The 26,634-nt window shown below is 43.8% G+C and overlaps 1 protein-coding gene across 7 annotated transcripts in view; it reads left to right on the top strand.

Annotated features, from left to right (window-relative positions):
- PAK3 (p21 (RAC1) activated kinase 3) overlaps positions 1 to 26,634 on the top strand; it is a 257,512-nt gene that overhangs the window by 28,765 nt on the left and 202,113 nt on the right. For 5 of the 7 annotated variants that reach the window (XM_057717981.1, XM_057717976.1, XM_057717975.1 and 2 more), the window contains exon 2: positions 12,231 to 12,326. The gene's annotated coding sequence lies outside the window, so the exon portion shown is untranslated. Of the gene's footprint in view, positions 1 to 6,045; positions 6,082 to 6,144; positions 6,206 to 12,230; positions 12,327 to 26,634 lie in introns of those variants that run through there. The other 2 variants (XM_057717978.1, XM_057717980.1) reach the window with 2 other exon arrangements.

Below are 26,634 nucleotides of genomic sequence, written 5' to 3'. Positions count from 1 at the left end.
CTAAGATCCCGCATGTCAGGAGGTGCGGCCAAAAAAACCAAAAACAAACAAAAACAAACAAAAAGATTGATGCTGAATAGAGAGGTCAAGGCTAGAGCCAGAGATGCGGGAGACATCACAATGGTTTTGGATACATCCATTGTGAAAGGAAGAAAGACTGAAACTAGAAGGATGTTTCTGGGTCCAGCACAGCACACTCAACCAGTTATGAGTACTTGCTTGGACATCAGACAGGTGTGGGTTTAAAATCCTGGCTTTGCAAATAACCCAATCCACAAATGGGCAGAAGACCTAAATAGACATTTCTCCAAAGAAGACATACAGATGGCCAACAAACACATGAAAAGATGCTCAACATCACTCATCATCAGAAAAATGCAAATCAAAGCCACAATGAGGTATCACCTCACACCAATCAGAATGGCCATCATCACAAAATCTAGAAACAACAAATGTTGGAGAGGGTGTGGAGAAAAGGGAACTCTCCTGCACTGTTGGTGGGAATGTAAGTTGGTACAGCCACTATGGAAAACCATTTGGAGGTTCCTTAAAAAACTACAAATAGAACTACCATATGATCCAGTCATCCCACTCCTGGGCATATACCCAAAGAAAACCATAATCCCAAAAGAAACTTGTACCATAATGTTTATTGCAGCACTATTTACAATAGCCAGGACATGGAAGCAACCTAAATGCCCATCAACAAATGAATGGATACAGAAGATGTGGCATATATATACAATGGAATATTACTCAGCTATAAAAAGGGATGAGATGGAGCTATATGTCATGAGGTGGATAGAACTACAATCTGTCATACATAGTGAAGTAAGTCAGAAAGAGAAGGACAAATATTGTATGCTAACTCACATATACGGAATCTAAAAATGGTACTGATGATCTCAGTGACAAGAACAAGGATGCAGATACAGAGAATGGACTGGAGAGCTCGAGGTATGGGAGGGGGCGGGGGGTGAAGGGGAAACTGAGATGAAGCGAGAGAGTAGCACAGACATATATATACTACCAACTGTAAAATAGATAGCCAGTGGGAAGTTGTTGTATAACAAAGGGAGTCCAACTCGAGGATGGAAGATGCCTTAGAGGACTGGGGCAGGGAGGGTGGGGGGGACTCGAGGTGGGGGAGTCAAGGAAGGGAGGGAATACGGGGATGTGTATAAAAACAGATGATTGAACCTGGTGTACCCCCCAAAAAAATAAAAAATAAATAAATAAATAAAAATCCTGGCTTTGCTCACTTCTAGCTGTGGGCTCTCAGACAAGTTCCTTCATGTCTCTGAGTCTCTTTTTTTTTTTCAAGCTATGAAATGGTGCTGCTCACCATACATGCCTTCCTTTGAGGGTTACATGAGCTAACCTCTACAGAGCTCTTAGCACAGTGCTTGGCACATGTTTGGAGCTGGAGAAATAGGAGCTACAGGAGCTACAGGGAATTCCCTGGCAGTCTGGTGGTTAAGACTCTGGGCTTCCACTGCAGGGGGCATGGGTTCGATCCCTGGTCATGGATGCGCATGCCACGTGGCGTAGCCAAAAAAAAAAAAAGAAAGAGCTACTCCTTTTACATGTTTGTCCGCATTAAGTAGCTTCTCCTAAAAGGCCCGTGCAGTTCAGGTCGCTATGGTTTGCTGGCTGCAATGAGGCAAAGCTACCCCAGCATGGCATCTTCTGCCTATGGAAAGCAGATCCATAACCTGTCACTGAAAAAGGTGGACTCCTTTCCTCTTCTGGCAAATGGGCAAATTAAGAGCAAAGGTGCAAGGGCTCTAGGATGTAAGAGTCAGAGCTGATGGAGCAAGGGCATGCCGCAAAGATCTACTTGGATCAACGCCAGGGATTCATTCTTCCGAAGCCTTCCCTAGGCCATCCCGGGAAAGGGGTATTTGGAGGAAAGGGGTAGCATGATCTAGTGTGAAGGATGGGCACAGTGTACAAGGGGACAATTTAATGAAAGGTATTCGGTGCCTAGATGGTCTGATACATGTCTAGGGAGGAAGTGGGTTCTAAGGGAATGTGCATGGCTCAGGTATGAGGAGCTCTGGCTTCATCTGCTGGCATTAATTCTTTCTATGGAAGATGCAGCTCTGGACACTATGTTTCCAGCTTAATTTTCTCTGCCCCCTGCTGTAGCACTAATCAATCTGTAGTCTTCTGCTACTAGATGTTAACGCAATCAAAGAGATGACAGTGACCTTAAGATTTCCTGATTAATTCCCTCCCCCTGCCCCCCGCCGCCCTGCCAATCAGCATTACTTTAATTTCTCAGTGCTTGGCTCATTTTCTCAGCTCACTTGGCTCTGCTCCATCTTCCAAATACCTTTTTCCTGTCCCGGGGAGAGGGTTTGGGTGAAGGGGTGGAGCTCTGGGTGGCTTCTTGGCAGCTGCAGATGGAGAATCCCTGTCCTTGGCTGAAGGGGTACTCCCCAAAGTGAGGGATTTTCGGGTTTTGACAAAGAGCAGTCTCAAAAAAGGGGACAATGGGAAATGATGTGTGTGTGTGCACGCGCACGCATGTGTGTGCGTGCATACGAGCGAGAGAGAGAGAGAGAGAGAGAGAGAGAGAGAGAGAGAGAGAGAGATTGATTGAGAGGTACCCGGAGCCTGTAAATAAATGAGGAATCTTGAGAAACTTGTAGGAACAAACTGAAATCATTATTTCATCTCAGGCCAAAGGAGGCATGAAAAGAAACCTGCTGAGCCAAAGATGAGTAGCAGGGATTACCAATTTTCCAGAGGCCTCTTGTGCGTTGAGATCCTCAGTGGGAAGGAGCTCAAGATACAGAAACTGATAGATCAGCTCCTTAGGGGAGCAGCTGGAGTGGATGCAAACAGCCCGAAGAAGGACCTGTGATTTTTCTCCTACCGTGTTCCTCTTCCTGGCAATCCCACATAGGAAATGGCACTACACTTATCCAGTTGCTTAAGTCAGACTCCTAGTCGTGATCCTGAATCCCTCTTGTTCCCTCACGCATCAAGTCCTAGCCATCAGCAAATCCTGCTGACCTACCTTCAAAATATATCCTGAATTTGCCCACCTCTTACTGCCTCCTCAGCTTTTACCTAGTGTGGGCCACTCTCATCTCTTTCCTGGTCCACTCCCACAGCCTCCCAACCAGTCTACTTGCTTCAACTCTTGAGGCACAGTGCTGTCATGCATGGATGTTCAGGTTGTGTACTGCACAAGGGCACCATAGCTCTGGGTGTGCCATTTTTATCATAGATGCTTAGTAACTTACATAAGAGGGTACAGATGGGTGCAGACATTCTGGGCTCCTTGGCTTTAAGTCTGAGAGCAGAGGAAGAGAGCCTGCTCCTACATAAACCTGTACCAGTACACATGGTCTTGTACAGGCTCCGAGAGCACACACACACACACACACACACACACACACACACATTCAGAGGCACACATATGTGGGCTCTGGCCAGCCCAAGCCCTGGCTGACCCCTGAGTTCAATTCTCTCACTCAACACCCATCGCTCTCACATTCTAAAGCCCCACCCCTCCCACCCACAGTTGCCTCATCTTGGCAGGGGGAGGTGATGGAACAGTGGGGTGCAAAGTGCTGTTGATGGTACATTTTTCTAGTGACAAGAAATGCATAAGTAAGAGGAATGTGGGTGCACGCAGCCGAGGCTGCTGCCTGCCGGGACTCTGGTAAACTCCCTTGGGCAGAACTTATAGTGATTTAGGTTGTAGCCTAATTTTTGTGCTTTTAACTTGAAGAAGGGGCGTCTTTTTTTGTAATCCACACAAGGACACTGTATCAGAGAGTGGCAACCCTGCCCTCCAACAACCTCAAAGCCTTGCAACCATCAGCAAGAACTGAAACAAACATTTGAGCACATCGATCCTTTGCAAGCTCATCTCTGTACCATGCCCACCCCCCGCCCGCTTCTAGAGTGATAACTCTATGAAGCAAGGCCTTTATCTTACTCATTATTATGTCATCACCTAGTATAGTGCATGCCATGTAATATGTAATCAATAAATGTTTGCTGAGTGAATAAATAACAGGACAGGAACAGGAAAATGGGCAACTTCGACCCACCCAAATGGCTTCAAGATGAACCTCAGCCCAGCCCCATCACTCCTGTGCTTTTAGATCCTCTGGTGAAATGAGGTGGCCAGCAAATGCAGGCTGTTTAAACATCAGAAAGCTGAAAGACCGGTTTGGCCAGGAGGAATAATAATAGTCAGCATAACTGGCAGTTATTGAGACATTAGCACGTGGTGGGGCATTGCTTTAGGCACTTTACTCATTTACTCTCCGCAGTAACCTTCTGAGGTATTATTAGTATTATTCCCATTTGGCGATGAGTGAACCGAGACCCAGGAGATTCAGTCACCTGATTCAAACGCAGGCAATTTGAATGGAGTCTCTCTGCTGTACTGTGGAAGAGTGAGAATGCTCTCATTTCCTCTGTTTTTTTTTTTTTTGTTTGTTTGTTTTGTTTTGAAATGCCCTGGGAGTGTTTCCCCTGTGCAATCTCATCGTCTTGAACCCAGCCCCAGGAAGCAGGTGGGAGAGGGGCACATGCTGTGTTGGCAAGCAGCAGCAAATGCAGATCTAGTCAGCGTCCCCATAGGGAAGGAGCCACTTCGGTGATTGACAATATAAATTAAAAAGCTGAGATCTTTTCTCCTTTCTTGATATTGCAATCTATAAAACCATCAAATCCGAAGCCAGCCTCACCCAACTAAAAGGGAGTTGCAGTCACAAAGCAAATTTAACACCTCTGCCAATTTTTCTGACATCAAGTGGAGCGCTTCCACTGAGGTGAGAATGGCCTTAGCTTGAAGCTCTACACGGCTGAAACCTCAGCTATTACAAAGCTAGACTGCACCCGGCACCTTCACATGGGATGAGACATTGACACGCAGGGAAGAGGCAACTGACTAGGCAGGCTTTGCAGCCTGACGATGCTTCAAGAGAATAAAACAATAAAGCAAGAGACAGAAAAAGCAGAGGGATCCTCATCAAGGATGCTAGCCTGCTCATGGGCATAACAGAAATGTTTCTTTTTTCTTTATCCCACTTTTTGGACTGCCTTTAGCCAAAGACAACTGTTTGAAACACAATTTGATTTGACATCAGTTTGCCCCTCCCTGCTCAGAGCCTGAATCACAAATTTGTGGGCTATACGGGGAGTTTTTCACACATATTTTATCAGAATCCTAGAACTAGCGAAAGGACCTAACACTTCATTTGGTTCAACTCATTGACTTTAGAGATGGGGAGACTGAGGCCGAGAGAAGGATGGCTTGCTTTTATTTTCACTGAGCCTGTGTGTGGGGGCGGGGAGGGGGAGATGATTCTTAGGCGCTGTTAAGGGGAGAGATGGAACAGACTGCCTTGTGAAGGGGAAGGGTTGAAGAAAAATGTTAGAATCGATACAGTGTTTGATAAAGAGCTAGTCATTTGTCACATAAATATATACACATTGCAAACAACACCCCTCTCTGTGGCAGAAACAGAGGGGATGTTCTCAACAGAGGGAGGACATTGGCCAAGGAAGCTTCATGGGGGTCTTTCATCCCTCCAGCCCCTTTCTGCCATTGCAAAGAGTGATCCAATCCACCACCTAGGTTTTCCGTGGGCTCACAACATTTTTCTCTGCAGAGATTTCCAAACACTGCTTCGCTAGTGGATGGTGGCATTTAACCTCTGTGGGAGGGATGGTGCCTTTTCCTTTCATCATGAAATCCATTCTTTTTCTTTGAAGCACAGTGCAGAGTTTTTTTTTTTTTTTAAACAAATTGCACGGCAAAAATAGAAATGCAGCCAGCCCTCAGTACAGCCCTGTGGAGGAGGTTCGGGGCAACCTGTCCCTCAGGCGGAATATATACAGAGTGTGCTCATTTCAGAAGTTGATGGTAAATCCTGTAGCGAGGGAGGCAGGAAGTACCAGCTCTTCTTCTGCTGCCTTAAAGGGAGATAGACTCGAAACAGGGTGGAGCTGGGAACTCTGCAGAAAGCCAGCCCAAGTGCAGTGGTACACCCTGCCTGGGGAAGTCAGAGTGGACAGCTTGGCTCTGAACTCGCTGTGAGACCTTGGGTAAGTCACTTGCCCTCTTTGGGTCCCTGTTTTTTTTTTTTATCTGCCTCTTCTGCCTCACAGGATATCTGAAAGGCAGAAATGTGGAGAAAATAGACAGCTTTGGAAACAGTAAAAACTCAATGTAAGTGGAAACTATTATTGTTGTTTTATGTCTGCTCCTTGCCTCTGGTGGTTGGAGCATCTTGGTGTATGACCTTGAATTTGAATCGGTATAGAACATCTAGGACAGATCCAAGGTGTCTAGAACTGCAGAAGGAGAGGGAGGGAGGGGTCAGTAAGGGTGGGAACAGAGCTGTCATGAATCACAGCTCCACCACTTTCTCTGAGCCTCAGTTTCCTCATCTGTGAAGCAGGGTTGTTGTGAGGATTTAAGTGAGTCAGTGAATGGAAAGCTCTTACGGCAGCAGCATTGGCATAAAGTAGGTCTTTGATAATAATGACTGTTATTGATGTTATTTGTTTCTGTGTCCTGAGGAGAACTGTGATTCCTTAATGCCAGTGCATGGCTGTCCTTGGTAAAAAATATAGACTTTGGGGCCTCACCCTAAAGAAATTCTGATAGGTTTGGAATGGAGCACAAGAATATGTATTTAACAAGGACTCCAAGGGATTCTGATGTGGGGCCAGATTTGGGAACTGTTGGTCTAGAGCAGTATTTTTCAAGCTGCCAATAATTACCCACTGCTCAGAAAATCAATTTAGTGGGTAGTGACCAGGATTAAAAAAAATAAACCAAAAACAAACAAACAAAAAGGAATGGATTAGGAAATAACAGTGTGCACTACACCCAGTAAGGGTAAGGATTGCTTCATAACCTATTTGTTGTCTGTCTATCTATCGATCTATCAGTAATATGTGCTATATGAATGACAAATATATTTCTTACTGTAGATCATGGTCCAAAATGTTGGAAATATACTAGAGGATACTGTATTCTGTTTGGAGACTCTAGTATCCAAAAAAAATCATCTGTTAAGTTCCAGCCCAGACAAGAAATGGCCAACAAGAGAATGGAGCAGGATACATTTCTCCTCTCTCCTCATCTCCCCCATGCTATGCTTGGGTTGACAGAGTTGGTTGTTCTCTAATTAGAATGAGTTCTAATACCATGTAATGGCCCTGGCGTGAGATGTAAGTGCAAGGTAGGGGTGTTGCTACAGGTATCAGGCTAATCGCATTGACCCCCATTAGACAAAAAATGCATCTGGGTGAATTGGGGTGTTTAGTTGCTCTTGGTTAGTGAGCGGTTTGTAAACACAGTTTCACTCTTCTCCTTCTCTCAGACCTTGATACTTATTTTACCATTTGAAACACTTTTGTTGTTTTTGTGAAATCAAATATTGGGTTGGCCAAAAAGTTCGTTTGGGTTTTTTCCATAAGATCTTTTTTTTTTTTTACATATAAAACTTGAGTTTTTATAAAGTTCTGATTTCCAATCAATGGCCAAAGTTTTGAATTATTCACTAAATGATATTAGGACAATTGCTTAATAACTTAGAAAAAAAGATATTTCCCTATCTCATACCCTACACCAAAATAGATTTCAGATGAATTAAATAATTAACGTTTCTCAAAATCCACAAAAGAAATGTAGGTAAATACAGTAAACGTGCATCTGACATCAGAGTCAAAAAGACTTTTTTCAGCATAAAAACGAAGGCAGAAAATACAAACGAAAAGACTGATCTGACTACCCCCAAATTTAAAACTTTGGTACAAAGCAAAAACCAAGAAAACAAATATTTGCACGATAGGATTAAAATAAGCATTTATCAAGCTCATCTCATTCAGTCCTCAGAACCAACTATAAAATAAATATTATCTCTATTTCATAGAAGAGTAAACTGAGGTTTAGAAAAGTTAAGTAATGTATCCAAAGTCATATGGCAGAACCTGGTGGCACTAGGATTCAAAAGTAGGTCTGCCTGAGAAGCAGACTCACAGATACAGAGAACAAGTTAGTGGTTACCAGTAGGCAGGGGGGTACAAACCATTGAGTGTAAGATAGGCTACAAGGATGTATTGTACAACATGGGGAATATAGCCAATATTTTGTAATAGCTCTAAATGGACTATAATCTTTAAAAAAAAGTATAAAAATGTTTAAAGACATTAAAAAGTAAATAAATTTAAAAAGTAGATCTGCCTGGCCCCAGTTTACATCCACGAACCACTTTATCATACTGCCTCTTGTGTATGAAAAGCTAGTAGTATCCTTAATATGTAAACAATTCTTAAAACTCAATAATAAAAATAAAAGTACCGCCGATAAAAATGGGCAATGTACAAAATCAGGTAATTCACACAAGAAGAAACACAATTGGTCAGTGTGAACACATAAAGAAATGCTCTTCCGCACCAATATTCAGAGAAAGGTGAATTAAAATGAGATACCATTTCCCGTTGGCAGAGATTTTATTTACTTTTTAAATAGCCTGTATTTGGTGAGTATGTCTGTTAAGGATCTTTGGTTGTGAGTAACAGTAACTGAATTTTCGACTGTTCTCTTTGGAGCACTGCCTTCTCTGTTCAGGATTTGAGTGGAGGGGTGGGCAGGTTAGAGGTCATGGAAGAATCCAGTGGCTCTAAGCTGGGTCAAATGCCCTCACCTGTGATAGGGAAATTACCTGGTGATTGGCAGTCAACCAGAATCCATAAGATCTTAATAATAAAACTTAAAACTCTGTTTCAATTCACATCAACCAACGTCAGTGTCTTTATACTCCCCACTTGGTATGTTGAGGGTACTGGCACCCCTAAACCTTTCTCCCACCTGCCCCATCTAAAGGGAGCAGCCACTCCTGGATCCTAGCCCATTGTGGTCCAGGGAGTAGTAGCTCACCTTGGCAGCGAGCCTTTGGAAGATCACCTTCTAGAGACCGTAGGCCTTGCAGGATGCCCCTACCCGTACTAATTCAGAACTCCCTATCTCTTCTATATTTTCTGTCCGGTGCTTATCAATACTAAGCATACTATATTGTGAGTAGTAAGCAGATGACAAAAATAACCCCATGTGTCCAGATCTTTCTTCTAGAAAGATTAGAAATCGAATTTTATGTGAGGTCTGCCACTTTTTAAATGTTGCTAGATCTTCTGATTTTTCTAGAGAGCTTGAAGATCTGCATATTTATGTAAAATCTTCTGATTTTTGTGTTGCTTACTAGATCAAAAAATTTTTAAACACTATTTGGGCCAAAGAAAATATGTTCATGGCGCAGATTTGGTCTGTGGGTCACTAATTCGTGACCTCTGTCAGAGATTTGTGGAACGTAGGGGCTGTGAGAGGCCTTGTCAATTGACATCTTCTAGTGAGGAAGTGCAGCCTCAGAGAGGTTAGGTACCTTCCCTGTGGTCACACAGCTAGATTGTAGCAGAACTGGATCTTGAACCCAGCTTTCTGGCTTCCTAGTGCTCTCTCACATTCACCCCGTGCCTGCTGGGCTGCGCCTCTCCTGCTGAGGGTTGAGCCACGCTGGCGTGTGTAGAGGACAACATTCCGTTCAGTCCCGAGTGCCCTCCTCACAGGGGATATAACACAGTCATCACCATCCATCTGATAAGCACCAGGCACTTCCCACCCCAGAGTGTATGAATTTACGTGCCTTCCCAATCTCAACCGTGGATATTGCCTCTTGGCGCTCTTTATTGCTTTTGCTCCAGTGATAGAATCAAGACAAGGTCTTTATAGGAATGTTATTAGCATTGCTCGCAGCCAGCGGTTCCTTCCAGTAGAATCAGTGTGGTCTACGGTAAAGAATCAGGGGCTTCAAGTCCAGAGGGCTGCGCTGGATTCTCAGATGTGTGACCTGAGACAACTTACTTAACCTCCCTGGCCTTCAGTTTACTTAACTGTAAAAATGAGAAAAATAAGATCTTGCCTCTCTGGGCTGCTATGAGGCAAAAGTGAGATAATTATGGGAGCTATTTGAAAAGAGAACATTTTACAACTGTGAAGGTATAGTATCATTATGAAATCAGCAAAATAAGTATTGAGCACCTACTATGGGCCAGCTAACAGACCTTTATTCAGGGCATGCCAAGGAACTCAAGGCCTAGCTGCCTCCATGAGCTCTAGTCTAACTGAGAAAAAGGAACATAGGTGAATGGAAAGAGAGCCAACACTGCAAAGCCAGAGATGACCAGGCTGAGTGAAATGTACAGACTGTATAGTAAGAGAGATTGTGGTGGAAAAGGCTGATCACTGAAGGATTCCTGGAGAGAGCTGCATTTGAGCTACGTTTGGAAAAAAATCAATAGTATTGCGTTGGCAGAGGGAAGAAGAAGGACATTCTAGGAAGGGACAACAGCATAGGTAAGGGCTGAAATTATCTGTGTTGGAGGCCTAATCTCCATGGAGTGGAGGGTTCAAGGAGTGACTAGTAGATGATCGCTTCTCCACTTGGCTGGAATGCAGAAGAGAAAATCAAAGTGTGCTTCTCATGAAACCAAAGCAGAGTCTAAGTGGGGCAGTGGGCATGGCTGATTACACTCCAGGAGGGCCTAGTACTATACAGTAGGTCATAATAGTAGTTCCCACCTCATGGGGCTGTTCTGAGCATTGAAGGAGGTGATGTGTTTGAAACATTTAGCGCAGTGCTTGATACATGATTAGGACTAAAGAAATGTTAGTTGTTGTTATTATATCATCATCATTTTTCATCTTACATTGATGTCAGGGGTTAATAACATGGGCTTTGAAGTCTGCCTGATATTAGTTGCGTTACCTTGGGCAAGTCATAGCACCTCCCTGTTTCTCAGTTTCCTGGTCTTTAAAATGGGAATAATACTAGTGCTAACTGAAAAGGAGCATTGGGAGGATTAAATGAATTCATCCAAGTAAAGTGCTTATCACAATGCATGGTACATGGAAAGCACTCAATAGATGTTAGCTATTACAATGATTATGGCCAGGTAATCATTAGCGTAATATGACTGCATAACAGAAATTGGGGAAATTGAGAACCAGAAACCAAATCCCCCCAAATCTTACTACTAAGATACAACTGTTTGTTATTGTTTTGAGATCTGGTTCTTGAATCTGAAATGTCGTTGGTTGAGAAAAATCAAGACTGCAGAATATAGCATGGATTTGTGAAGCAGTGGTCATTTCATTAAACATTTAGTGAGCACCTGCTATGTGCTCCCAATATTCCAGGGGCTGAGATTCAGCCAGAAACAGGACAGGTATAAGGTACTTATAGCCCAATAGAGGGAGATAGGAAAACAAAATAAAGGTATAAAATAAGCAGTAGGTTTTTCCCACATAGGCCTTGGACAACAATAAGGAAGAGGGGGCAGCCCCTGTAGTTCCTGTTCAGCTGTTCTTATCACTCTGTAGACCACAGAGAGAGGACTCGTTGGTCCAGAGGAGGACATGGAGAATAGGAGAAAGATGTAATCTCTTAGAGCTGAAAGGGACCCGGTTAATGTGCTTCTGCCACTGGGCATCTGTTCATCCAACCTTGGCTTAAAATAACACTGCCTCACCAGCCTGCTCAGCTTCTTGCAGGACCCTCTCAAGGTCAGAAAGCCTTTCGACAGGTTTAAGGAAAGCCTGCCTCCTTGCTACCACTGGGTGGCAGTAGTCCTAATTCTGTCACCCGGGGAACCCAGGGTAAGTGCTTACCTTCCATAGGAAAGCACTTTTGAGATTTGAAAGTAGGTGGAAATCCTCTATATCCCTGAGTGTTTCTCTTTGTTAGGTCCCATATCTCTGGTGCCTTCAAGAGCTACTCCTGTTATGGGATGATTTCCAGCCCCTTTGTCAATTTCATGACCCTCCTCCGGAGGTGTCCTGCTTTTTCAATGATTCTCTTAAATTGTGGTGCATAGAATGGAACAGGAGGCTCCAGGAGAAAACAGCAGAGATTGCGGTGTGACAATTATATTCTGGAATCTAGAAGTAATACTTTGATTAATTCAACCTAAAATTGTGCCCCGTTTTTAGCAGCTAAATAATTTAGCTATGTTAAACTGTTGGCTCAAATTATGCCATGGGTCAACTTGAACTCCTAGATTTTGTTTTGTTTTGTTTTTATGTGATCTGATGCTGAGCCATGCTTCCCTTATTCTGGCCTCACAAACTTTTAAATTTTTGAGGATTTTTTCTTTATCTTATAAATTTCACATTTTTTTTTTAATTTTAGCCCAGTACTCCAGCCCATCTGAGCTCATTTTGAACCTCAGTTTTGTTCTTCAACATATTTGATATCCCTACCAGCTTTGGGTCATCTTCAGACGTGGTAAGTACCTTTTTCTGTGTCATGTAAGTGATTAGTAAAAGTGGAAAAGCCCTGTGGCCTTTCTCTGGTGACTTTTCTGCTGGTTGCCACTTGCGCTTTGTGTAAAATTCTTTGATCAATTGCCAATCCATTTCACTTGTGCTATAGCCTGGGTAATACATTGCTGCCTTACCTCAGCTCATTTATGAGAAAGTTGTAAGAGACAATTTCAGATGCACTGCTGAACCCAAGACATGTTGTAGTTACAAAAGACAGGATGGATGAAGGATGATGTAAGATGGCTCCTTTTGTTTTGTAAAATGGAAACTATTGTACTTTATTTCCAATTTTAAAAGTAATGTAAGCTTATAAAGGTCAACAGCATACAACAGTATATAAATTAGAAAGGGAAAGTCCCTCTGTAATTCTTTGTGCTGACAATCTTTTGGAAACATCTTTCCTTGTCAGAATATATAGTTTTACCTCATCCTTTTTAACAACATTGTGTTCTTTTCTGTGGATGTTTCCTAACTTAAACCATCAATCCAATATTGATGGACATTTTGATCATTGGCAAATTTTTGTTGTTGTAAGAAGTGTTGCATGGTGAACTTTCTTTGCTGGCTTGAGATGTTGTGTTGGTTGCTGTTTTTTGGCTCTTTTGGATTCCCCATCCTTTTGGGGTCTTGTTTTCAGTGTGCTAAATGCCAAAGTCTGCTCCTACCAGAGAAAGAACTAAAGAGGGGTCTGCTCAGTCCCTGCTCATCATGTTTTGAGTTTGAAAATCTAAACTTTGTCCTCCCTCAAAGTGGAGGTAAAGCTGTTTGAACTCCTGGGGGCCTTAGGAGAATCAAGAACCAAGGCACCCCAAGATCAAGTCCTGAGTGACAGACAGGCTCCATGGACGGCTCAGTTCCTGGCTGGCACAGGTGAGGTGATTAGCAGCAAGAAAAGGAAGAACTTCCTTGCTGTTGAGCCGCTCTTCCCCATCACACTCCCTCAGCTCCGCCAAGTGAGGCCACTTGCTGGGCCCTTGCTGGGCCACTTGCTGGGCCCTTCTTTCTCATCTTCACACCTTTCCTCCTCCACGGGGATCTTCCTCCCTGCACACGTGCACCTCTCAGACTAAGGCAGGAGCCACCTACTCTGAACTTCCAGAACACATTAAGAGCATGGGCTTGAGAGTCAAACCTGTGTTTGAATATCAGAATTGTACCTGCCCAGCTCTGTGATCTTATATAACAGTGGTCCCCTCGACCTTTTTGGCACCAGGGACCGGCTTTGTGGAAGACACTTTTTCTACGGATGGGGGTGGGGGGGTGGGGCGGGGGATGGTTCAGAAAGTAATGCAAGCGATGAGGGGGATGGTTCAGACGGTGATGAGAGCTATGCGGAGCGATGGGGAGCGGCAGGAAGCTTCACTCACTCGCTCACCTCTCACCTCCTGCTCTGCGGCCCAGGGGGTTGGGAACCCTGTTATATAAGTCACGTATCCTTTCAGGGCCTAATTATCCTCATCTATAAAATGGAGATAAAGCTATTGATATATAAGATATTTCAAAACCCCCAACCCAATGCCTGGCTTATATGAAGCACTTAATAAATGTTAGCTGCTGTTATCATCATGGGTGATCATATTATGAAGATTAAATGAGAGCATATGTAAAACACCCAACACAGTGCTCCACGTAAATTGAGTGTTAAATAAATGGCAGCAATAATTGATTGTATTTCTATCTCCCTTTGGATACTTACCTCATTATATCTTGTGTGACTTCTATTTGTGTTCATGTCAATCTCCTCCTCTAGTTTATAAGCTCCCTTGAGAGCATAGTTCTCTCTTTCCTGTTGTTTCTCTCTCTTTTTTCTTTCCCGCCTCCCACACCAACTAGAAAGGATAAAAGACCCATTGCTGGGGCTTAGTGGAGCTCTTTAAAGTTTAGATGAATGAATGTTGCCATCATATTTCTGAATCTCTTTATCATTGTATTGTGTTCTTGTTAGAAAGCATCTTTCCCATTAACTGATCACTGGGGCCTTGTCCGTAGGGCAGAGAATGGCATACGTATTCCAACCACTGATCATAGAATTAGCAATCTACAGAATCTTAGCTTTGGGAAGGTTTCCAGAAAACAACGGCCTTGGGTATGTGTTTATCTGAGCACAATAGATTTACATGTCGCTCTAAGGCTTCTGCTGTCTAAATGGAAAGGGACATCAGGCATGAGCTTAATTTAGACCACATGAAGTCTCTCTTAGACTACCATGACAGCCTCCTAAGTTATTTCCCTACTTTCACTCATGCCCTCCACACGACAGCAAGAGAGATATTTAAACAGTAGTGAATCAGATCACATCATTCTCCTCCTCAAAACCCTTCTTTGACTCTCATCTCACATAGTACAAAATCCAGCTTCCTTCCCATGGTCTACAAGGCCCTGCGTTTCTCTCCAAACTCATCCTGTTTCACTTCCCTTTGCCCACTCTGCACCACACACACTGGCCTTGTGTTAGGAGAACACACCCAGCTCATTCCTGCTTCAGTGCCTTCATTTTCATTCTGCCCGCCACCGGGAATTGAATCCCACCCATGCCCCAACTTTCCCATGCGTGCTTTTGTCCTTCAGGTTTCCACTTAAATGATACCATCTCAGAATGGTATCATTCGCTGAGGCCTTCCTTGAATATCCTATCTCAAGTAGGTTCCCATTGGTTCATGTCCCCGCAGTTAATCTCAAACTCATTGGTGCTCAGCCCTCATTTCACATTAGAAGTCACTCAGAGAACCTTAAAAAAATGGCCAGGCTCCTTGTAGACCAAGTAAATCAGAATCTCTGTGGGTGAGATTATATTTTTAAATGTTCCTCTGGTGATTTTAATATGAAGCCAAGGTTGGCAGCTGCTATTCTAATCTATCAGCTGGTCTATTTTCTCCTTAGTACTTATCACAAGCTGTAATTACTGTGCTTATTCCATTCATTTATTCAATAAATATTTATTGAGCCCCTACCATGTGCCCAGCACCACTCGAAATATAGGGATTAAAACAATGAACACCATAAACACGAATCCTAACCTTTATGAAACTTCCATTCTAATATGGAAGGCAAACAACAAGATATTAATGTATATATGTGTATACACACACACATACAGTTGTGGACTGAATTTTTGTGCCCCCCAAATTTCATATACTGAAGCCCTAACCTCTAATTGGATGACATTTAGAGATGGGGCTTTTGGGAGGTAATTAGGGTTAGATAAGGTCATGAGGGTAGGGCCCTGGTCTCAAGAGATTAGTTTCCTTGTAAGAAGAGACACTAGAGAACTTATTCTCTCCCTCATATCATTCCCCTCTCCCATACACACATGAGGAGAGGTCCTGTAAGCACATAGCAGCCACCTACCAGGCAAGAGAAGAGACCTTAGAATGAAACCTACCTTGCTGTCACCTTGATTTTGGACTTTCGAGCCTCCAGAACTGTAAGAAGTACATTTCTGTTGTTTAAGCCACCCAGTATATGGAGTTTTGTTATGGCAGCTGGAGCAGACTAAGACATATGGTATGTTAGATAAGGATAAGTGCTAAGGAGAAAAATAAAGCGTAAAATGGATATGATTTTTTTTAGAGGGGAGGGAATAGAAGTTTTAGATAGCGTGGCCTAGAAAGGAGAATCTTGAGTAAAGACCTGAAGGAAGTGAGAGATCTACATCTGCAGTTATCTGGAGGTAGAGTGTTCAAGGCAGAGAAAAAGTAAGTGCAAAGGCCCTGAGGTTGGACCAGATCTGGTGTGTTTGAGAAACACCAGGGGGCCAGTGTGGCTGGAGAGTTGAGAACGAGGGGCAGAGTGGTAAGAGATGAATCAGAGGAGTAATGGGGGACAGATAATGTGGAAATTTAAAGGTTAGTGTAAGAACTTTGGCTTTTACTCTGAGTAAAAAGTGATATGTATCATTGAAGGATTTCTGGCAGAGAGGTAACACAATCGGACTTAGATTTTAATAGGCTCACTCTATCTGCCATGTTGAGAACAAACTGAAGAGGCAAAAGGGTGGGAACAGCAGAACCAGCTAGGAGGCTGCTGCAATAACCCAGGTGAGAGATGATGGTGGTTTGGAGAAGGGTGGTGGCAATGGCAGTGATATGGGAGACAATGGTCAAAATCTGTATGTACTTTGAGAGTTAGAGTACACAGGATTTGCTGACTGTGTTGGGCCCGAGGCAGTGCATAGTCAAGGACAACACCATGGTTTTTGGCCTGAACATCTACAAGAATGGACTTGCCATTTAACTGAGACGCGAACGACTATGGGAAGAGTAGGTTTTAGGAGAACACATCAAGGGCTTAGTTTTGAAGTTGATAGTTTTGAAGTACCTATTAGACATTCAACTGAGGATGTCATTAGAGAGATGGAAATATAAATCTGGAGCTCGTAGGAGAGGTTGGTCCTAAAGATAGAACTCTGGGAGCCATGAAATTAGATGAAATCACCTAAAGAGCAAATTCAGGTAGAAAGGAGAAGAGGTTCAATTACTGAGACCTAAAGCATTCCAAAGTCTAGAGGTTGAGCTGAAGAGCAAGAGGAAGGGGGCCTGAGAAGAAGCAGCCAGAGTAAAGGAAGAAAACCAATAGAATGTGGTTTCCTGCAAGCCAAGAGAAGAAAGTCATTCCATGAAGAGACAGTGGTCACTGTGTCAACCACTGCAGAGAGCTCAAGGAAGGAGAGGATGGAGAAATGACCATGGGATTTTGTAACATGTAGGTCGCTGGTGTTCGTGATCAGAACAGGGATTAGCGTGAGTTCAAGAGGGAGTGGAAGGAGAGGTTTGGAGGCAATGAGTATAAACAATTGCTTTAAGGGTTTACTATTAACAGGAGGGCAGTAGTGGGGTAGTAGCAGTATCTGGAGGGGGGATTAGAGTTGAGAGAGGATTTTATTAATTTTTTGGATGGGAGAAATAATATTCTAATGGGAAAGATCCAGTCTCCCACATTAGAATGTAAGTTCCTTGAGGGCTGGGATTTTGTTTCATTTATCCCCATCGCCTCCCACAGTGCCCAGCACAGAATAGGCATTCAAAAAATGTTGAGACGTATAGAACAGACTTGTGGTTGTCAAGGGGGTGGGGGGTGGGGGAAGGATGGATTGGGAGTTTGGGACTAGCAGATGCAAACTATTATATATAGGATGGATAAACAAGGTCCTACTGTATAGCACAGGGGACTATGTTCAATATCCTGTAATAAACCATAATGGAAAAGAGTATGAAAAAGAATATATACATATGTATAACTGAGTCACTTTGCTGTACACTAGAAACTAATGTAACGTTGTAAATCAACTGTACATCAATAAAATACATTTTAAAAAATGTTGAATAAATGAATGATCAAATGACTGAAGGAATCAATGGAAGTAAACATCAAAGAGTTGAGTAAGAAGTAATAGCAGGATAAAGTGGCAGGTGAATTGGGTAGCACCCTGGCTTGAGTTCTAGTCATTCTTGCCACACTCCTGGCACACCAAGCTTACCCTAGGGCCAGACAGCCTAAGCATGGGTTGGCATGACACAACTCCCTTTGCCAAGAGGGCATGGTATGTTTCTGCAGTCATCCGTTCCAGGGAGCAGAGAGGCTTTGGGACTGTAAGAACTGGGTGCGGCCAGACAAGACTGCAAAGCTCAGGAGCGCGCCAAGAGAGAAACCCCTCTGCGTCATAGCCATTCTCTGGGTGTGATCTGTCTGCGGCACGTGTGAGACATGGGCCACACTGCTGACCCAGTCTGCCCCTGTTGGCTGGAGGGTGATTAATAACCTCCTGTAGTGCAGGCCAAGGAACAGCTAAACCAGAGTCCAAGGAGAAGCCCGTGGCCATGCAGCCACCGGAAGCCTTGGACCTGGCTCCTCCCAGTTGCTGCATTGCACAATCCCCACAGTGTAAGGTGATGGGTTGGCCCAGTGGGGCTTCTTCATCGTGCTTGTGACTCAGCTATTGCTGGAATGATGGCACAGCCCAGCACTGGGCTAGCACATAGGAGGCACTTTTGAATGAATGGACCGTTTGGGACTCTGGGGATTACCACAAATGATGAGGAAAGAATTCTTCTTTTTCCATGACTTCCCTGTCATCTCGCTCTATGCCCAGACACAGTCCAGTGCTGGGACATAGGCGGGGCAAGAGCATGTCCTGGGCTGGGAAGAAAGGACAGGGAAGCCCACATAGTTCATTGGCAGCACCTCCAGATAGACCTTTTCCATCTCCTCACATGGCATTCAAAGTCTCCACCATCACGTCAGGTCCCAGGAGTCCAAAATGTTTATTTCAACCTACGTTGACCTAATACCTGATCTGGAACACATCCTGTGTATTTTCTCAAAGTTGTTACTATAATAATAAATGTAACAACAATGACTACTACTACTTCTAATATTAATAATAATTGCAGCTGACACACACTGAGCACCTGCTATGGGCCAGACACTGGGCTAAGCACTTTACATACGTTGTTTATTGTACTCCTAACTGTAGCCCTGTGAAGTGACTACTATTTTCTTTAATCGAAGTATAGTTGGTTTACGTTATGTTCATTTCATGTATACAGCACAGTGATTCAGTTTATACATATTATATCTATAAATAAATATAAATATAAATATACATAATTAAATACATATATAAATACAAGTATTTTATATGTAAATATTTATATGTGTATGTATATTCTTTTTCAGGTTATATATTAAATAATCTGAAATATATTAAATATAATATTAATTAAATATAATAATCTGAAATATATTAATTAAATATAATATTAAATATATATTGCATATTAAAATATATAAAATTTTATGTATCTAATATATATGTGTATATATATTCTTTTTCAGATTATACTCCCTTATAGGTTACTATAAGGTATTAAGTATAGTTCCCCATGTTATAAAGTATGTCCTTGTTGGTTATCTACTTTATATATAGTAGTGTGTATATGTTAATCCCATCCTCCTAATACTATTATTGTCTCTCTTGAACAGAAGAGATTCAAGCTATGAAGGGAAAGAGTTGAGAGTCAAGCCCAGGTCTGTCTCATGACAGACTCACACTCTGCATGGTTCTCTATTACAGCATCAATGGGCTTTTTTAAAAATGTAAAGCAGAGAATATCATTCCTTGGCTTGACAGCCTCCAGTGGCTTCCCATCACATGTAGAATAAAATCCAATTTTCTTCCTGGGCCATCGAGGCCTGGTATAACGCAGCCTTTGCCTGCTTCCCCAGTCTTGTCTCATTTTCCTCTCCCTCCTCCCCTGTAAAACGTGTGCACCAGGCTCTGTAGCAGCAGCAGAACTCTGCTTTGGGTATGTTTGGTTGTCTGGCTTGGCTGCTTACCCCTGCTTACAGTGATACTTCCCTTGGAAAATACCTTCCATGGTTCAACCATCTCTATTGGTATAAGGTGGAAGCTGCCTGTGATTGTCAGTATAGCCATTGTTCCAAGGATAGTTGCTGGGCTATCTTAGTACTTACTCTCTCCCTCACTTGTGTTGTAAGATCCTAGAAGGTTGAGAGTATCCCAGATCCTCTCCAGCACCAAGAAGAATGTGATGCTCGGAAGTAAATCTAAGCCCCAATTCTCATTCTGTCACTGTTGGCATTTGGTGAGACTCTCCTGGATGTCTGTGCTGTGGGGTACAGAAACAGCAGTGGACTAGGAAACGTATGATCTGTATCTTACTCCAGCTCTCTCAATCATTAGCTTAGGAGACCTTAGGTGAATCCTTTCAGTTTTCTAAGCCTCAGTTTCTTCATCGGTCAATAAAAGTAATAGTCTCTGCCCTTGAGGGATCTCTCTGAATATCTAAGAAGATAACTAATTAGATAGTGTTCTGTAAAGCAGAGAAATTTACATAAAAATGTCTATTGAATGCTTACTATATTTCAGATACTGGTCTAAGCTTCTCACATGTGTTACCTCAATCAATCCTCGGAAAAAATCCTATTATAGTAGTATTAACAGTATCTCCACTTTACAGATGAGAAAAATGAGGCACAGAGAGGTTAAGAGGTTTGTTCATCATGACTTAGCTAGTAAGTGTCAGAGCCAGATTGTGAATCCAGGCAGTCTGGCTTCAGAACCTGTAGACTGAGCCACTTACTTCCACATGTGAGGTAATGGGTTTTATTAGGGGCGTGTCTTAGTCTGTTCTGGCGGCTATAACAGAATACCATAGACTGGGTGGCTTATAAACAACAGGGATTTGTTTTTTTTGCAGTTCTGGAGGCTGGGAAATCCAAGATCAAGATACCAGCAGATTTGGTGTCTGGTGAGGCCCCTGTCTGGTTGCAGATGGCCATCTTCTCTCTATAATTTCACATGGCCAGGGTGGGGAAAGGAGCTCTGTGGGCCCTTTTTTAAAAATAAGGGCACTAATCCCATTCATAAGGGCTCCACCCTTATTACCTAATCACCCCCCCAAAGGCCCTACCTCCAAATACCACCACATTGGGGATTAGATTGCAACATATGAATTTTGAGGGGATACACACCTTCAGTCTGTAGCGGGCAGGAGGTTATTATTATTTTTTAAAGTAAAAAATAATTTGCTATCATTTGGTCCAAGTGTTATGCCATTTTTCCTCTCACTGGGCCACATGCTACTTGGGTTCCTTCCCCTATTATTGTTTAGCTTTGTGGTGGGGACCCTCACCCCACCCCAATTCTCTTACCTTCCCCTTCCTCAAAGCCACAAGAGGTTCCCAACAAATGTGATATTCCATAGAATATAATCTTCCCATGTCCAGAGAGGAGTGTGGGTGCCTGGAGGTCTGATCCCTTTGTGTCTTCACACACAGCACTTCCTATGTGTCAGGGCCTGGTCTAGTCAACTGGGGATACCACAGGGAACAAGCAATCAAAAAATCCCACCCTGCACAGCTTCACTTCAGTGTATTCTTGCCCCAAATACACAATCTTAATCTAACCATGAGATAACATCAGACAAACCTCCATTGAAGGAAACTCTACAAAGTAATTGACCTGGACTTGTCAAATTGTCAAGGTCATGAAAGACAAAGACTGAGGAACTGTCACAGCTTAGAGGATGCTAAGGAGACATGACAACAAATACAATATGAGATCCTGAGTTGGATCTGGGGGTAGAAAAAGGACATTAGTGGAAAAACTGGGGAAATTTGAATAAGGTCTGTAGATTAGTTAACAGTGTGGTATCAATATTAATTTCCTGGTTTCAATACTATTAGCATTATTATGTAAGGTGTTTAATGTTAGGGGAAGCTGAGTGAATGGTATACAGCAACTCTTTGTGCTATGTTTACAATTTTCCTGTGAAGTCTAACGTTATTTCAGGCAGTTTGAAAGCAGGCTGGCAGGCACAGAAATGATACATAATACTAAAGGATATGGGAAGGGCTTTGACAGTATCTGCTGTGCTTCCTGAGTCGCAGTATCCTCATCTGTAAATTAGACCCAATAACAATGTATCTCAAAGAATTTGTATGGGAACGTGCTTTTGAAGTATTATAAAAATGCAAGCTATAAATATTCAGTTTTGTGATAGAAGCTACAAAAGAAATAAAAATATCATCACTCCATCCTCTAGGAAAAATTTTTTTAATAAAACTATTTCAAAATAAAAAGTTAAACATATCACTGCCTTCCTGGGGCTCGCCTTTTGGTAGAGAGAGGGTGGAGGAGGGAATAAATAAAGCAGTCAGGAAATTCGCATTTTAGAAGGAAATAGATGCTATGGAGAGAAATAAAGCAAGAAAGGCAGATAGGGAGCAGAAGAGGGGCAGTTTTAAAATAGGATGGTCATGGCAGGCCTCACTGAGAAGGTGACATTTGAATAAAGACTTTAAAGAAGAGAGGGAGTTTGGACCTCCCTGGTGGTCCAGTGGTTAAGAATCTGCCTTCCGATGCAGGGGACACAGGTTCGATCCCTGGTTGGGGAACTAAGATCGCACATGCCGAGGGGTGAACTAAGCCTGTGCGCCACAACTACCAAGCCTGTGCATCACAACTAGAGAGCCTGTGTGCTGCAACTACAGAACCCACATGCTCTGGAGCCCACGTGCCACAGCTAGAGAGAAGTCCGCGTGCCGCAGCAAAGAGCCCACGCGTTGCAACAGAAGACCCTACATGCCGCAACAAAGACCAATGGAGCCTTAAATAAATAAATAAAATATTAAAAGAAAAAACCTCTATAAAAAGAAAAGAAGAGAGGTAACAAGAGCCCCAAGAAGGAGTGTATCAGTCAGAGGGAACAGCAAGTGCAAAGGCCCTGAGGCTTGACTACTTTAAGGAACAGCAGGAGGCCTAGTGTGACTAGAACAGAGCTTAGCAAGGTCAGTTTGCCTCATCCTGTGATCTTAAACATAAGAAAAGAAACTAGCCACAGGGGGAGGTTCAGGGAAGTCAAACAATAGACACCAAATAGAGAACCTGCCATTCTCCTCAGCAGAGTCACCAATACAGAAACATGAAGGCAAAGAAGAGAGCAGGGAAGTGAAATCACTGAAGTCTAGAATCCTTGTCCAATTTCTGGTGAGGAAACAAATCATTATTAAGCACCATAACAAGTTTCTGAGTCTCTTGTGCTTGATTCCTCTCCAATCAGTGAACTCTAATTAATGCTGAGTGTGGCAGTAATACCACAGCCTGAGACAGCTTCATGATTTTGCCTTAATGAGAAGTGTAATTGGTAGCATAGAAAAATGGGCTGATTTTTCTTGGCCTAGTAAGTGGAATTGATGAAAAATCCAGAGCATCTTTCTGGTTTGGTTTATGTGTATTATCAAAAGGCCTCAAGTCATCCAATTAGCATCACTTGGATATTTGGGGCCTAGTAATGCATGCATTAAACAGAATGCAGACAGTGATGCCACACGGGAAGCAGCCCCCTGGCCTGATGTGTACCTGAGAAAGATGCTCCGAGTACCAGAGGCGGGGGGTTGTCCCTGGAAGCTCCTTGTATGGCAGCCATGGCCCAGGCTGTGCAGAAGCAGAAATCCACACGGGGATAGCCAGCCTATTGGGAAGCTTGGAGACAGCAATGGTGTTTTCAGAACATCTCAACGCATCCAGAGGTCCACACAAGCAGGCTGGCCTTGTCTTTATAGTGTTATAAAGACCGGATGAGAGAATTTAGTGGATAGTATTCTCAAAAATGTAAAATTACATGTGTGCAAGGTATTAATATATGTAATACTGTTATTAGCATGTACCATGGGAGGTGTAAAGAAAGTAGAAGACCTACAGCCATAGTGTTTTCTGGTTTGCTGCACCTCTAATGTTATAGAGGGGGCCATTACTCTGTTTTTGGAAACAACGGCTACCATTTTGAGCACTTCTCATGTGCAAGGCACCATGGTAAATGCTTTGCATACACTATCGCCTTTAGTCCTCACAACTTTCCCATGAAGTCGGTACTGTTTCTCTCTCCATTTTAAAGTTGGGTAAGTGAGGCTCAGAGATGTTAACTAACTTATGCCAGGTTACACAGTAAGTGGTTAGAACCAGGATTTACATGCAGGAGACTGGCTCTAGGATTCTATGTCCTTACCTCTGTGCTAGAAGGTTTTTTCAAAAGCACAGGCAACGGACTTCCCTGGTGGTGTAGTGGTTAAGAATCTGCCTGCCAGTGCAGGGGACATGGGTTCGATCCCTGGTGGGGAAGATCCTACATGCCACGGAGCAACTAAGCCCGTGTGCCACAACTACTGAGCCTGCACTCTGGAGCCCGTGAGCCACAACTACTGAAGCCCGAGCGCCTAGAGCCTGTGCTCCACAAGAGAAGCCACTGCAATGAGAAGCCTGCACACTGCAATGAAGAGTAGCCCCTGCTCACCACAGCTAGAGAAAGCCTGCGTGCAGCAACGAAAACCCGACGCAACCAATAAATAAGTTAAAAAAAAAAAAGTACGGGCAAGATACACATGCCCCTACATGGCGGATATGGATCTCCAAGAGCGAGGTGGCAACTTTGCTTTTTGTGCTGCACACCAGGGATGGCTGTAGAAGGAGGCCCCCCGCCCCCCGCCAAGCAAGTGGACCACTCCAGCTTGGAGTGATGGTGGACAGGAGTGGGCACTTGGATGCTTGAGGAGGTGCTGCAGGGGTATCTGGCTTCCCATCTTCAAAGACTGGGCTGGGGACAAGAGCAACAGATCAGCTCTGAACTATAGAAACACCCAGAGTAGCAGTCACCAACTTCATCGTGTCCTTGTGCCTGTGAGGCAGCTAGAAGCACAGAGCAGTGCTGAGACTTGCCTAAAGTCACACAGCTTGCTATAGCGCAGCTGCAGTAGAACCCCTGTCTTCAGGTTCCCAGTTCGGTGCTCTTCCTCCTGTGCCACCCGCACTGGCCCCTCAGATTCAGTGCGCAGCAGTCAGAGGGAAGCCACCTCCTTGTGAGTGAAGCCATTGTCTGCAGGATGGTTCTCAGTGTTTCCCAGGGATGTGCAGTATCCACATCACCTGGGAACCCGTTAGAAGTGCCGGTTCTCGGGCTCTTACCCTCAACTGACTGGCGCTGGGACCCAGCCACTTGGGCCTTCACAAGCTTTCTAGGTGACTCTGATACACACTGAAGTTTGAAAAACCGCTGGCCTAGGCCGAAAGGCAAAGCGCCGAGTGCTGCAGACATCAATATGCTTTCGGATCATCAACTCGCACAGTACAAAGAAGAATCGTTTTTCGAGGGAAGGACTGTGAAAAGGACCACAGCTCTTGAGCCACACCTGCAGAGCAAGGTCACCTTCAAGCACACATGGCAGTGATGGATAGACATACACAGACCAGGAGGGAGAGTTGTAGCCAGTACTTGCTCATCCACATGTGCGTCGGAGATAATGTAGTTTTGCCAACTCAGCAGCTCCCCAGAGACATGCCGGTTCCACTGCTTGATGCTTGGAAGGTGATTCCCTCCCTTTGGGGAAACTGCTGTGCAGGATCAGAGAATCTGAGTTGGGAAGGAGCTTAGAGAGTACCTACCCCATTGCCCACCTCTACCACATCCCTGGTGATGCCCGTGACTGGCACTCTCTTAGCTTTAGCATCACAGAGCCCAGTGATTGTGAGCTTGGTTTTATGTATGACAGGGTGGAGGTGGTTAGGAGGAGGAAACACATGTACAGGTAACTATAAAAATAAGAAGTAGCATAAGAGCTAGAGCCAATGCTAAGAGAACACTGAGCCAGGAGGAAAGAATTTTAGCACTGGGAAGTCAGGGGAGGCTTCATGGAGGAGGTGCTATCTGAGCTGGGCAAGATTTCAGCAAGCATAGATGGTGGACTAGGAAGGAGGGTTGTTGCCATATTTCCAGGAACAAAAATGTGGAGGCACAACAATGTAGGACTCCACAAAATATGTTCAGGCATCCCAGGTAAAGAGGACAGGCTCTGGAGTGAGACTGCTTGGCTTCAAACCCTGCCTATCTGCCTCACCAGCTGCCTGACCTTGGGCAACTTACTTAACATCTCTTGGCCTCTGTTTCCCCACCTGGAAAATGAGCGTAATGTAACGTAACTCATCTGGTTGTGGGAAGGAGTGGATGACATAATGTATAAAGTCATCCACACAGTGTCTGGCACACAGCAAACACTCCCAAACACTTTTGGCTACCTTGCTTTGTATACAATAGCCAATGAGATGGTTTACTTGGAGCACGGGGTATATGACTGGAAGCAGTGGAGGTAATCTTTGGTACTAGGTTGTGGAGAGGGCTTTGAATGTCAAACAAAAGATTTGGGGCTTTTATTCTGAAGGCAGGGCATATGTGTATTTGGAGGATGTATGGGAGCAGGATGATAAGAGAGAGGAGAGTTAAGAAGTTACTGGATCTTAACTATGGCAGTGGCAAAAGAACTGAAAGGGATTGGGCAAGAGTCAAGTTCAGAGAAGGGATATTTGAGTTAGTATATGTCTGAACTCCACTATTAAACATAAGCCCTAGTTTAGGTCAGGTTAAGAGATCCTGCGGGACTTCCCTGGTGGCACAGTGGTTAAGAATCCACCTGACAATGCAGGGGACATGGGTTTGAGCCCTGGTCTGGGAAGATCCCACATGCTGTGGAGCAACTAAGCCCGTGCGCCACAACTACTGAGCCTGTGCTCTAGAGCACGCAAGCCACAACTACTGAACCCCATGCGGCTAGAGCCCGTACTCCACAACAAGAGAAGCCAACGCAATGAGAAGCCCGTGCACCACAATGACGAGTAGCCCCTGCTTGCCACAACTAGAGAAAGCTCACGTGCAGCAATGAAGACCCAACAAAGCCAAAACAAAACAAAACAAAAACAAAAA

This window comes from Hippopotamus amphibius, chromosome X (assembly GCF_030028045.1).
Source record: "Hippopotamus amphibius kiboko isolate mHipAmp2 chromosome X, mHipAmp2.hap2, whole genome shotgun sequence".
In the NCBI taxonomy this organism is placed as follows: domain Eukaryota; kingdom Metazoa; phylum Chordata; class Mammalia; order Artiodactyla; family Hippopotamidae; genus Hippopotamus; species Hippopotamus amphibius.
Note: the sequence above shows the minus strand (reverse complement) of the source record. Positions and strands in the feature narration are given on the sequence as shown.